At 44.7% G+C, this 14,327-nt stretch overlaps 1 pseudogene across 1 annotated transcript in view; it reads right to left on the bottom strand.

Annotated features, from left to right (window-relative positions):
* The window catches only part of LOC311115996 (phosphatidylinositol 3,4,5-trisphosphate 5-phosphatase 1-like), a 64,376-nt pseudogene that overhangs the window by 30,943 nt on the left and 19,106 nt on the right, over positions 1-14,327 (bottom strand). Inside the window, exons 6-15 of the transcript XR_014615415.1 lie at positions 11,077-11,154; positions 10,605-10,682; positions 8,464-8,587; positions 6,993-7,096; positions 6,778-6,880; positions 4,692-4,888; positions 3,914-4,031; positions 3,547-3,643; positions 2,699-2,837; positions 558-666 (exon numbers count right to left, since the gene is read on the bottom strand). The product of XR_014615415.1 is annotated as a phosphatidylinositol 3,4,5-trisphosphate 5-phosphatase 1-like (transcript). The remainder of the gene's footprint in view (positions 1-557; positions 667-2,698; positions 2,838-3,546; positions 3,644-3,913; positions 4,032-4,691; positions 4,889-6,777; positions 6,881-6,992; positions 7,097-8,463; positions 8,588-10,604; positions 10,683-11,076; positions 11,155-14,327) is intronic.

Here is a 14,327-nt window from a genome sequence, read left to right as displayed (position 1 = left end):
CCCAATTGAGATGGTTCTCAACCCAATTGAGATGGTTTGGGATGAGTCGGACGGCAGACTGAAGGAAAAGCAGCCAACAAGTGTTCAGCATATGTGGGAACTCCAAGACTGTTGGAAAAGCATTCCAGGTGAAGCTGGTTGAGAGAATACCAAGAGTGTGAAAAGCTGTCATGAAGGCAAAGGGTGGCTATTCAAAGAATCTCAAATATAAAATATATTTTGATTTGTTTAACACTTTTTTGGTTACTACATGATTCCATATGTGTTATTTCATAGTTTTGATGTCTTCACTATTATTCTGCAATGTAGAAAATAGTTAAAATAAAGGAAAACCCTTGAATGAGTAGGTGTGTCCAAACTTTTGACTGGTACTGTATAGAAAACCTAGGAAAATCAAGTTTTTGACTGCACTGCCTCTTTAAAAAATGTTGAAGCTTGATAGTGTAAAATAGTGTAGTGCCTGTTAAGCCTACAGTACCAACATACTGTAGATGTATCTCTCTATCACTATTGATTTTGTATGGAAATGTCTGTTGTTGCTAGTGGCCATGTCTCACCATAGTGTAGGAAGACCTTCTCTTCTGCCCTCTCAATGGTGAGCTGGTCTCTGCACAGCAGTTCCTGGTACTGCTGCTGTTTGATCTTGGTCACAATGCTCTCTGCTTCCTGTAAGGGAACACAATGCTCTCTGCTTCCTGTAAGGGAACACAATGCTCTCTGCTTCCTGTAAGGGAACACAATGCTCTCTGCTTCCTGTAAGGGAACACAATGCTCTCTGCTTCCTGTAAGGGAACACAATGCTCTCTGCTTCCTGTAAGGGAACACAATGCTCTCTGCTTCCTGTAAGGGAACACAATGCTCTCTGCTTCCTGTAAGGGAACACAATGCTCTCTGCTTCCTGTAAGGGAACACAATGCTCTCTGCTTCCTGTAAGGGAACACAATGCTCTCTGCTTCCTGTAAGGGAACACAATGCTCTCTGCTTCCTGTAAGGGAACACAATGCTCTCTGCTTCCTGTAAGGGAACACAATGCTCTCTGCTTCCTGTAAGGGAACACAATGCTCTCTGCTTCCTGTAAGGGAACACAATGCTCTCTGCTTCCTGTAAGGGAACACAATGCTCTCTGCTTCCTGTAAGGGAACACAATGCTCTCTGCTTCCTGTAAGGGAACACAATGCTCTCTGCTTCCTGTAAGGGAACACAATGCTCTCTGCTTCCTGTAAGGGAACACAATGCTCTCTGCTTCCTGTAAGGGAACACAATGCTCTCTGCTTCCTGTAAGGGAACACAATGCTCTCTGCTTCCTGTAAGGGAATACAATGCTCTCTGCTTCCTGTAAGGGAACACAATGCTCTCTGCTTCCTGTAAGGGAACACAATGCTCTCTGCTTCCTGTAAGGGAACACAATGCTCTCTGCTTCCTGTAAGGGAACACAATGCTCTCTGCTTCCTGTAAGGGAACACAATGCTCTCTGCTTCCTGTAAGGGAACACAATGCTCTCTGCTTCCTGTAAGGGAACACAATGCTCTCTGCTTCCTGTAAGGGAACACAGTGCTCTCTGCTTCCTGCAATGGAACACAATGCTCTCTGCTTCCTGTAAGGGAACACAATGCTCTCTGCTTCCTGTAAGGGAACACAATGCTCTCTGCTTCCTGCAATGGAACACAATGCAAAGTAGCTGCTCTCTGCTTCCTGCCCAGCGATGTCAGCAGCACAGCACAGTCCCTATTTCACCTAACTGCTGCTAACAGAGAAATAGGGAACAGGAACTGCATGCCGGCTGTGTTTCCCAAATGGCACCCTATTCCCTATATATATATTGCACTACATAGGGGAATAGGGTGCCATTTGGGATGCACCCACTGTTTTCATGCACCAGGCGGTCTGTCCTCAGTGGCAAAGTAACAACTTGCTTTCTTTTTCTTAACTCATTCAAGAAGCACATTGATACAAATTCAGACTAGCAAGCGGTACATATACAGATTCTCAATTGGATGGAGGTCTGGGCTTTGACTGGGCCATTCCAAGACATTTAAATGTTTCCCCTTAAACCACTCGAGTGTTGCTTTAGCAGGATGCTTAGGGTCATTGTCCTGCTGGAAGGTGAACCTCTGTCCCAGTCTCAAATCTCTGAAAGACTGAAAAAGGTTTCCCTCAAGAATTTCCCTGTATTTAGTGCCATCCATCATTCCTTCAATTCTGACCAGTTTCCCAGTCCCTGCCGATGAAAAACATCCCCACAGCATGATGCTGCCAACACCATGCTTCACTGTGGGGATGGTGTTCTCGGTTCTCGGGGTGATGAGAGGAGTTGGGTTTGCGCCAGACATAGCGTTTTCCTTGATGGTCAAAAAGCTCAATTTTAGTCTCATCTGACCAGAGTACCTTCTTCCATATGTTTGGGGAGTCTCCCACATGCCTTTTGGCGAACACCAAACGTGTTTGCTTATTTTTTTCTTGAAGCAATGGCTTTTTTCTGGCCACTCTTCCGTACATTTTCTGTATTCAATTTTATGGAAACGCGTCTATGTTTGGAAAATGCGCATCATTATTGTTTACATACTGATTTTAGAATATTCGTAAGAATATGACAGCTGCTGGACCCGGGGTCGAGTCCCAGTCAGGCTACCCCCCGAATTAGCTGCAATACAATCTCCCCACCCAATGGTAACTAACTGCTAAACTAAGTATAACTTACTGTGGTTGGCAGTTCGATTCGATAATTCAGATCCCCAAGCCAGAACAGATGAGTGAATCGATGTGTGATGTCAAAAGGATTCAGTTTCTTATCTCCAAGATTAAGGAAGCGTAGGATGCTGACGTAATTCTGGTTGCGTCTGGCAAGAGAAGAAATGTTCAGGAATTAAATGTCTTGTTTCAAGTTGAGATATGATGTCTTCTTTTCTCACGGTTAGCTATTTTTGCAATATGCAGGCTCATAATCTTTGTGTTTCTCTATTCATCAAACAGAAACTAACAGAAACAGTTAAAGGCTGTTAATTCTTAAAAATATATATCTCTATTTTAAACTGACGGATTTTGATGGGGATCTTTTAACTATGTTACTTAGACTGAGGCACCGATGCGTCAATAGACTCCTCAGGAAATAGAGCAGACAGGCCACAAACAACAGACATTCTAAACAATACTGGAGCATAAACAAACAAACCTCATAAGAGTTTAGAGACGTTTTGACGAGATGTTAAATGTACTGATATTGTGCCCGTGGAAATCTTTTTATTTATGACTCAATGCAAGGCAATTGAGAGAAGTTCTGGTCAGACATATACTACATTAAAATGGTCTGTATTTATTTGGTCATTTTTAATCCCAAATCTCTGTACCTACTGATATTGTATCAGTGTAATCAATACACTTTTTATTTATTTAACGCCATTTAGCTTTCAATGCAATCTGGTTCCTAGGGGGTCAGGAGTTCTGGGAAAACATGGAAATGGTCTCCATTTGACACAGCTATTTAGTATGCTTTAGGATTTGTATATTGTGAAAATGATTTGTCAACTATTTCTGGTCCCTGCAACTCACCTGGTCTTCTTCTCACTGCCTGAGGTCAGGTGACTGTTAACGAAGCCAAAGGAAGTACCATTGAACATGAAGGAAACGCCCACTGCTCCCTTATTTCCTGGAAAAACAAAAATAATATGGATGTATGCATCTTTGATCATCTACCTAGTTACCCAAAGGTGCCTGTTTCCCGGACACAGATAAAGGTTAGTCCTGGACAAAAAAACAATTTCAAAGAGTATTCTGCATTGAGCAAGCTTTTTAATATAGGACTAGGTATAATCGGTGTCTGGGAAACTGTCCCAAAGAGCAGTGAGTTGATGGGACTGCAGTGAGTTGATGGGACTGCAGTGAGTTGACGGGACTGCAGTGAGTTGACGGGACTTACCCAAAGCGTTGGCGATCCCTGTCTTGACGCTGTCTGAGAAGATGTGTGAGATTCTGTTTTCGTGCTCAGGCTTGGCTAGCACAACAATCCTGATGTTCCATAGGGTCTGGGTGGCTATCTGAACAAAATTAAAACACATAATAATGATTCCTTAACCATTCCTTATGCTCGACTCTATTACAATCTGACAGACTATATTTAAACGGGCCACCGCCATTTGTAATGTAACCTAACCTCAAACCAGTGTAGGAATAAGGAGATACAAGTAACTGTACTTTAAGGGTCGGTTTACTGGACTCAGATGAAGCCTTGTCCTACACTAAAAAGCTTGCTCCATGGAGAATCTCCATCGAAAGTGCTCTTTAGTCCAGGTCCAGGCTTAATATACTGTATGTCTGGGAAACTGTCTCTGAGTGTTGAGACTGAGAAACTGGCTCTGAGTGTTGAGACTGAGAAACTGGCTCTGAGTGTTGAGACTGAGACAATGGCTCTGAGTGTTGAGACTGAGATACTGGCTCTGAGTGTTGAGACTGAGATACTGTCTCTGAGTGTTGAGACTGAGATACTGGCTCTGAGTGTTGAGACTGAGAAACTGGCTCTGAGTGTTGAGACTGAGACAATGGCTCTATCTCAAATCCTCTTCCCTCGATTCCTCGCATCCTATCTCTTGCTTCCTTTTCAACCGTATTGGAGCAGAAGATCCAAGGTCCCGCCCCTCAGGCCTTCTTCTCCAATTGGTGCAAGGAATCATGAAAATACTAATTGAGATTTCACTGACTTGTTTGAAGCTGATGTTGGTGGTTCCTCTCAGAGCACTCTTCAGTGTGTCCGTCCACTCCTTCTCCCCCAGGGGATCTTCCTGAGTCCCGATCACATAGATGTCATGAGGGATGTGGTCGGCCGTGTCATCCCTGGTCTTGCCCTGACCCTTACACTGGAACCAGGATGCTATGCTTTGGGGGGGACTGGCGTTCCCTGGGGGGAGAGGTAATGATCAATCAATCAGTCAATTAATCAATATCTTAAAAAAAAAAAAAATATTAGGAAATGTGTAACTAGTTGTTGAGTCATTCAGCAAAACAATTATCCACTGAGCTAAAGCAGCAATGTCGATATTGATCAATATCAATCGATAAATATTCCATCCCAGTGTGGCCCGAAAATATTTTTGGTATCTGAGATTGTTCTGGCAATTCTCATATTCCATCCCAGTGTGGCCCGAAAATATTTTTTGGCATCTGAGATTGTTCTGCCAATTCTCACATAGAAACTTAATTGTGAGGAAGGATGTTTGACATGATTTTTACATTTGTATCACACAAAAAAAGACCATATGATCCGTGAACCGTACATGATACAGACAACATCTTGGTGTCATTATATTAATTGGTCATTTAGCAGACGCTCTTATCCAGAGCGACTTACAGGAGCAATTAGGGTTAAGTGCCTTGCTCAAGGGCACATCGACAGGTTTTTCACTTAGTCGGCTCGGGGATTAGAACCAGCGACCTTTCGGTTACTGGCACAACGCTCTTAACCACTAAGCTACCTGCCGCCCGCTATATTCCTTATAGTGTGCTCTGACAGCTCCAAGACCTGTCCGAAACCGTCCAGCGGATCCTACGCCAATGACGCGGGTGGATCACAAAACTCAACTTGGATCGGCGTTAACTAGCAATGATGTCCTTCGCCACCCGTCGTCTTACAACAGATATCTCGAACCAGTCATGACTATTCAACAAAACAATAAAACAATCAATAATTTTCTATGTTTCTTTACAGCGAATTTCTTAGTTACATGATTGTATAACTAGCAAAGGAGTTTTGAAGTTGAGGATGCAGTATTTATGAAGTTTACAATGAGGACAAAAACTAGCTTAGTTCAGCTAGACAGCTAGTTTAGCCAGCTAGTTTAGCCAGGTGTCAATGTAAATAGTCCGGGAGGCCATTTGATTAATTGTTCAGCAGTCTTATGGCTTGGGGGGGGGGGGGGGGTAGAAGCTGTTAAGGAGCCTTTTGGACCTAGACTTGGCGCTCCGGTACTTTTTGCCGTGCGGTAGCAGAGAGAACAGTCAATGACTAGGGTGACTGGAGTCTTTAAAAAAATGTTGGGCCTTCCTCTGACACCGCCTTGTATATAGGTCCTGGATGGCAGGAAGCTTGGCCCCAGTGATGTACTGGGCCGTACGCACTACCCTCTGTAGCGCCTTGCGGTCGGAGGCCGAGCAGTTGCCATACCAGGCGGTGATGCAACCAGTCAGGATGCTCTCGATGGTGCAGCTGTATAACTTTTTGAGGATATGGGGACCCATGTCAAATCTTTTCAGTCTCCTGAGGGGGAAAAGGTGTTGTCGTGCCCTCTTCATGACTGTCTTGGTGTGTTTGGACCATGATAGTTTGTTGGTGCCCTGACTTCAGGAGCTGGCGGCAAAACGTTTTATTAAACAGTTCAGAGACTGAAACGAATACTTCAGATGATTTATATTTAAGTACAGTGAATCGATATACCGTACAATCCCGACATCAGCTGTAACTGTCAATAGTAAAACAAAGCTTCAAACGATGTTTGAGTGAACCCTGAATATAGAAAGTGAACGGTGAAGTCGCTTCCTCACCACTCTATACGGTCTTATAGAAGGCATGTAGCTTAAAATGACCAGTTTTCATGATGATTTTCTCAAAAAAATGGTTTGTGATACAAATGTAAAAGCATATTAAATATCTTCCCTCCCCAAAAACATTTTCGGGCCACGCTGGTGTGGAATCGCCCCAAATAGAGTATTTATTAGAAACAAATTGAAACACCATGTAAAAAGTTATATGCATTCTAGGTGAAGGTAGACATTGAAGGCAGCGATTGTTACCCATATTCCAGGTGCCGACAAACAAAGTGATCATGTCTGGCTCAGGCTTGTCTGAGTGTTTGTTCTTCATCTGCTGAAGGAGTTGGCAAAATCCCTCTCTTTTCTGGTGACACACACACACACACACACACACGGGACACACAGACATCAGAAGACACCGTACAGATATAACATGAAACCACAGCTTGACACCTTAATAACTTTGAGGTCTTTACCTTTGTGTCGTCGAAGACAAACTCTTTCCTCTGAGTCTTCTCCTTCTCCGTCTCCACCACGATCACCAGCTTGGCAACTTTCTGGGATTTCACCAGCTGTAAGACTACACATGGTACACATTAGGCCTACATCAACTGGTGTCTTAGATTGCCTCCCAACATTTTTTAAAGTAGTGCACTATATAGGGAATGGGGTGCCATTCTCTGGTCTAAAGTAGTGCACTATATAGGGAATGGGGTGCCATTCTCTGGTCTAAAGTAGTGCACTATATAGGGAATAGGGTGCCATTCTCTGGTCTAAAGTAGTGCACTATATAGGGAATAGGGTGCCATTCTCTGGTCTAAAGTAGTGCACTATATAGGGAATGGGGTGCCATTCTCTGGTCTAAAGTAGTGCACTATATAGGGAATAGGGTGCCATTCTCTGGTCTAAAGTAGTGCACTATATAGGGAATAGGGTGCCATTCTCTGGTCTAAAGTAGTGCACTATATAGGGAATAGGGTGCCATTCTCTGGTCTAAAGTAGTGCACTATATAGGGAATAGGGTGCCATTCTCTGGTCTAAAGTAGTGCACTATATAGGGAATAGGGTGCCATTCTCTGGTCTAAAGTAGTGCACTATATAGGGAATAGGGTGCCATTCTCTGGTCTAAAGTAGTGCACTATATAGTGAATAGGGTGCCATTCTCTGGTCTAAAGTAGTGCACTATATAGGGAATAGGGTGCCATTCTCTGGTCTAAAGTAGTGCACTATATAGGGAATGGGGTGCCATTCTCTGGTCTAAAGTAGTGCACTATATAGGGAATAGGGTGCCATTCTCTGGTCTAAAGTAGTGCACTATATAGGGAATAGGGTGCCATTCTCTGGTCTAAAGTAGTGCACTATATAGGGAATAGGGTGCCATTCTCTGGTCTAAAGTAGTGCACTATATAGGGAATAGGGTGCCATTCTCTGGTCTAAAGTAGTGCACTATATAGGGAATAGGGTGCCATTCTCTGGTCTAAAGTAGTGCACTATATAGGGAATAGGGTGCCATTCTCTGGTCTAAAGTAGTGCACTATATAGGGAATAGGGTGCCATTCTCTGGTCTAAAGTAGTGCACTATATAGGGAATAGGGTGCCATTCTCTGGTCTAAAGTAGTGCACTATATAGGGAATAGGGTGCCATTCTCTGGTCTAAAGTAGTGCACTATATAGGGAATAGGGTGCCATTCTCTGGTCTAAAGTAGTGCACTATATAGGGAATAGGGTGCCATTCTCTGGTCTAAAGTAGTGCACTATATAGGGAATAGGGTGCCATTCTCTGGTCTAAAGTAGTGCACTATATAGTGAATAGGGTGCCATTCTCTGGTCTAAAGTAGTGCACTATATAGGGAATGGGGTGCCATTTGGGACGCCGACTTAGGTACAATACAGAATGTAAAATAGAAATAGAAATTTCTGTGATTTTATCAGGAATAGAGTACTTACTTTTATTGTGAACAAAGTATTTGTCTTCTGGCCCGTCTTTACATTTCTTGAAGTATATCTTCCCACTTTCAACATCCACCTTGAGGAACATCTTGGTTGTGAGACCAAGCAACTCTGATTTGACCTGCAAAGAAGACCTCACAAATTTCACAAAAGGAACCCTGTGCAATTGAACCGTGCAAAGACAATTTGAAGAGATTCGTTCCAAAAAATGCTATATCCACCAATTTTTCACATTTGTGTTTTTTTTTAATCAGAAATAATTGCTATGGGTACCTTCGTGTGTGTGTGTAAAATATTACTGTTCTCACATGTTTTATTGATATATTTTATACGTGTATTAAAATGGAGTTGGTTGTTCGTATCCTGCGATATGGTTGTCTTGTCTAGCTATCTTAAGATGAATGTACTAACTGTAAGTAGCTCTGGATAAGAGCATCTGCTAAATGACTAAAATGTAAATATTTACATACAGATCTCATATTACTGTATTTATTAATCTTTGTAAAAAAAAAGTTTTATATTGATGTAACAAATGAATAATTTGTACATTTCTTTATTTAAAAAAATCTAGTTATTTGTCACATGACTGTGTAAAACCTAGCAGTACTACTTATTTCTCAGAGAGTGTATATAGCATTTTGCAGCAAAAAATGATTACTTGTCTCTCTGAAATGAAACCATCAAGTGATAGATTTTAAACAAAAACATGTCTGTCATTGAACAGCCCCATGCCATGATTAGATGCTTAAAAAACACACCAATCTCTTTCATAAGTTCTTTAAACAATAAAAGCTAATTTACCAACATTTCAGAAAATTTATATATAGCGTTTTGGAATAAAACTTCATTTGCAGTTTACCCAGGGGAAAACGACTGCCCCCTCTCATTGAAGCCACGGATGTTCAAAGCCGACCACGGTGCTGCAGACATTGTTACCTCCCGAGTGGCGCAGTGGTCTAAGGCACTGCATCGCAGTGCTAGCTGTGCCACTAGAGATCCTGGTTTGAATCCAGGCTCTGTCGTAACCGGCCGCGACCGGGAGACCCATGGGGCGGCGCACAATTGGCCCAGCGTCATCCAGGGTAGGGATAGGAATGGCCGGCAGGGATGTAGAGCATGGCGTTTGCAACGCCAGGGTTGTGGCTTTGATTCCCACGGGGGGCCAGTATGAAAAATACAAAAAATAATGTATGCACTCACTAACTGTAAGTCGCTCTGGATAAGAGCGTCTGCTAAATGACTAAAATTTTAGCAAAACAACAGGATCCCCCATTACAATAAATGGGAAAATGTCAATTTTTGTGGTCAATCTTCATGTAAAAAAAATTTAAGATTCAGAAGACAGTCATGGTACCAATAATTGCTTCTATTACACCATATGCACGCGCTTGAACCAATTATTTTAAAATCACACACAGAAGAAATATAAGTATAATTGAGTTGCTAATCGCAGCCTGCAGTACCACGGTTGGCCTTCAACTTGAGATACTCAATGAGAGGGGGGCAGCACTGGAGCTAGCCTGGAGCTAGCCTGGAGCTAGCCTGGAGCTAGCCTGGACTAGCCTGGAGCTAGCCTGGAGCTAGCCTGGACTAGCCTGGAGCTAGCCTGGAGCTAGCCTGGAGCTAGCCTGGACTAGCCTGGAGCTAGCCTGGAGCTAGCCTGGAGCTAGCCTGGAGCTAGCCTGGAGCTAGCCTGGACTAGCCTGGAGCTAGCCTGGAGCTAGCCTGGAGCTAGCCTGGAGCTAGCCTGGAGCTAGCCTGGAGCTAGCCTGGACTAGCCTGGAGCTAGCCTGGACTAGCCTGGAGCTAGCCTGGAGCTAGCCTGGAGCTAGCCTGGAGCTAGCCTGGAGCTAGCCTGGACTAGCTGCGCATGTTATGTGGAGTATCCATGAGATGCCATCTTTAATCAATTTCCTTGGCTTCAAATGCACTACTGAGTGTTCACATAGGCGTTAATGGTGTCACGTGATCGATGGCTTTGTCCATTCAAATACACTCATTGAGTTTACCCCCCAATGACAATTGAGAGAAATGACTTTGTTTCAGTCAGGTTTCTTCTCAATCTTGCCTTTTGATATGTCATAAAGTTGTGAAAATGCCTTTTTTTGGCTATTGTATCTTTTTTTTAGCTCACTTACTTCAAATGTAATAGGTGGTATCAGAGACCTCCTGTGGCCTCCGTCATTCCCAGCCCACTCATACGCTGCAGTTTTGGCCTGAAAAGGGAACTACAGCAAATGAACACTACTTCTTCAAGATGATGTTTTGCCATGGTATGGTAATGTCAAAATGTAACAGGGAAGATGTTGCAACATATGAGAGGTTAGTGATTAGACAAGGGTTTAGTTAGTGATTAGTTAGTGATTACACCAGGGTTAGTTAGTGATTAGTTAGTGATTACACCAAGGTTAATGAAAGAGCTTTATGCAAAAGTTGAAAAACATTTTCATTTTAGAATAATATTGCTTCCCAAATGGCACGCTATTCCCTATTTAGTGTGTTACCTTTGGCCAGAGCTCTATGGGACCTGGTCAAAAGTAGTGCACTATATAGGGAATAGGGTGCCATCTGGGACAGGCTCCTAGGTTTAGAATCGTGTTAAACATTGACCTTCTCCTCTATGGAGTAGAGCAGCTTGGTCAGTTGTTCCAGCCTGATGGACACAGACTGACTGGAATCTGCTGAGACCTAGAAAATTTAAAACAGAAACGTGATGTGAATTCAACACTTCAGAGACCACATCATTAATTTGACGACAACTATTGGAAACATGACATTCTATTGATAGACAAAGTGTCTATTTCTGCAGAACAAACCAAGAATAGAGCAGAGGTAGGCTACAGTGAACTACAGTAGAATAGGGCAGAGGTAGGCTGCAGTGAACTTGTCACGCCCTGGCTCTGGGGACACTGTTATGTTGAGCCAGGGTGTGTAGATCAATGTGTTTTGTTCTATGGGTGCTATTTCTATGTTGGCCAGAGTGGCTCCCAATCAGAGGCAACGAGTGTCAGGTGTTGCTGGCTGTCTCTGATTGGGAGCCATATTTATACAGTCTGTTTTTCATTCGTGTTTGTGGGATTTTGTTTCTAGTCTGTTTATGTTAGACCGTGAACTGGCACGTATCGTTTGTTGTTTTGATCGTGTCTCGTAATAAAGAGTATGTTTGCCTGCAACGCTGCGCCTTGGTCCTCATCTGTTCTAGACAATCGTGACAGAAAATCCCACCACAACTGGACCAAGCAGCGAGTCGAGGAGCCATCGCCAGGGAAATCCCTAGCAGATCTCCGTGGCAGCCTCGACTGGGTCAAGCCGAGTGAAGAGCAGAGAGAGTGGACTTGGGAACAATGGAGGAAGAGCTTCGACTGGGTCAAGCCAATTGAGGAGCTGAATAGCGGGAGTTGGAGGCAGAAGAGCGAGAGTTGGGCGAGAACTATAGAGGCCTGGCCCACGGGGAGGAGAGACCCCCAGAAATTTTTTAGGGGGGGGCTCACGACGTCGGGGCAGCAGGAGGCCGCGATAGAGCGGTCCAGCGGGTTGGCAGAGGAGGCCGCCAGGTTACGGGGGCCACTGGTAGAAGAGGGGATGGAAGGTGTAGAGGCACGGCGAGAGGTACTGGGGTGTGTTACCAGTCCGGTCCGGCCCGTTCCAGATCCCGGTGTAGGGCCAGTGGTGTGTGTCCCCAGTACGGTCCGGTCTGTTCCTGTTCCCCGCACCAAGTCAGTGGTGCGCTTCGTCAGCCCGGCTCGGCCCGTTCCTGCTCCCCGCACCAAGTCAGTGGTGCGCTTCGTCAGCCCGGCTCGGCCCGTTCCTGCTCCCCGCACCAAGTCAGTGGTGCGCTTCGTCAGCCCGGCTCGGCCCGTTCCTGCTCCCCGCACCAAGTCAGTGGTGCGCTTCGTCAGCCCGGCTCGGCCCGTCCTGCTCCCCGCACCAAGTCAGTGGTGCGCTTCGTCAGCCCGGCTCGGCCCGTTCCTGCTCCCCGCACCAAGTCAGTGGTGCGCTTCGTCAGCCCGGCTCGGCCCGTTCCTGCTCCCCGCACCAAGTCAGTGGTACGCTTCGTCAGCCCGGCTCGGTCCGTTCCTGCTCCCCACTTGGTGCGTTTCGTCAGCCCGGTTCGGCTCACTCCTGCTCCTCACACCAAGCCAGTGGTGTGCGTTGTCAGTCCAGCACGGCCCATGCCTGTTCCACTGGTGCCTGGTTCGGCACTGGTCAGATGTTTTACGCCGGAGCTAGAGCAATCCGCTCCATCTGTGTGCAGTCCAGCTCCGGCCAGCGGGGCCAGACCGGACCAGGGGTACTTTGGGGGGTTGGAGAGGGAGAGGGGATCAGGCCCGGAGCCGGATCCGCTGCCTAGGCGGAGTGCCCACCTGGTCCCTCCCCTGTGGTATTTGGTTGACGCGGTCGGAGTCCGCGCCTTTAGGGGGGGTACTGTCACGCCCTGGCTCTGGGGACACTGTTATGTTGAGCCAGGGTGTGTAGATCAATGTGTTTTGTTCTATGGGTGCTATTTCTATGTTGGCCAGAGTGGCTCCCAATCAGAGGCAACGAGTGTCAGGTGTTGCTGGCTGTCTCTGATTGGAGCCATATTTATACAGTCTGTTTTCCCTTGGTGTTTGTGGGATTTTGTTTCTAGTCTGTTTATGTTAGACCGTGAACTGTCACGTATCGTTTGTTGTTTTGATCGTGTCTCGTAATAAAGAGTATGTTTGCCTGCAACGCTGCGCCTTGGTCCTCATCTGTTCTAGACGATCGTGACAGAACTACAGTAGAATAGAGCAGAGGTAGGCTGCAGTGAACTACAGTAGAATAGAGCAGAGGTAGGCTGCAGTGAACTACAGTAGAATAGAGCAGAGGTAGGCTGCAGTGAACTACAGTAGAATAGAGCAGAGGTAGGCTGCAGTGAACTACAGTAGAATAGAGCAGAGGTAGGCTGCAGTGAACTACAGTAGAATAGAGCAGAGGTAGGCTGCAGTGAACTACAGTAGAATAGAGCAGAGGTAGGCTGCAGTGAACTACAGTAGAATAGAGCAGAGGTAGGCTGCAGTGAACTACAGTAGAATAGAGCAGAGGTAGGCTGCAGTGAACTACAGTAGAATAGAGCAGAGGTAGGCTACAGTGAACTACAATGTGAAACTAAAACATCAGAGAACCTTCAGCCTCATTCAGCTTTAACGAAAACCTCCCCTGTGTGTGTTGTCAATGATCACGCTCGTAATGTGTTCTCAGTCACGGTTGAACAGAAATTGGACAGTTAAAAGTCTCGTTCATTCACCATTCTTTGTGTGTCAAGATATAAATACTGTACACTAGACCAGAGATGATATACATACTGTACACTAGACCAGAGATGATATAAATACTGTACACTAGACCAGAGATGATATAAATACTGTACACTAGACCAGAGATGATATAAATACTGTACACTAGACCAGAGACGATATACATACTGTACACTAGACCAGAGATGATATAAATACTGTACACTAGACCAGAGATGATATAAATACCGTACACTAGACCAGAGATGATATAAATGCTGTACACTAGACCAGAGATGATATAAATACCGTACACTAGACCAGATATGATATAAATACTGTACACTAGACCAGAGACGATATAAATACTGTACACTAGACCAGAGATTATATACATACTGTACACTAGACCAGAGATGATATAAATACTGTACACTAGACCAGAGATGATATAAATACTGTACACTAGACCAGAGATGATATAAATACTTTACACTAGACCAGAGACGATATAAATACTGTACACTAGACCAGAGATGATATAAATACTGTACACTAGACCAGAGATGATATAAATACTGTACACTAGACCAGAGATGATAT

This window comes from Coregonus lavaretus (assembly GCF_964263955.1).
Source record: "Coregonus lavaretus genome assembly, contig: HAP1_SCAFFOLD_1207, whole genome shotgun sequence".
In the NCBI taxonomy this organism is placed as follows: Eukaryota; Metazoa; Chordata; class Actinopteri; order Salmoniformes; family Salmonidae; genus Coregonus; species Coregonus lavaretus.
The sequence above is the reverse complement of the archived record's forward strand: the minus strand, read 5'-3'. Positions and strand labels throughout refer to the sequence as shown.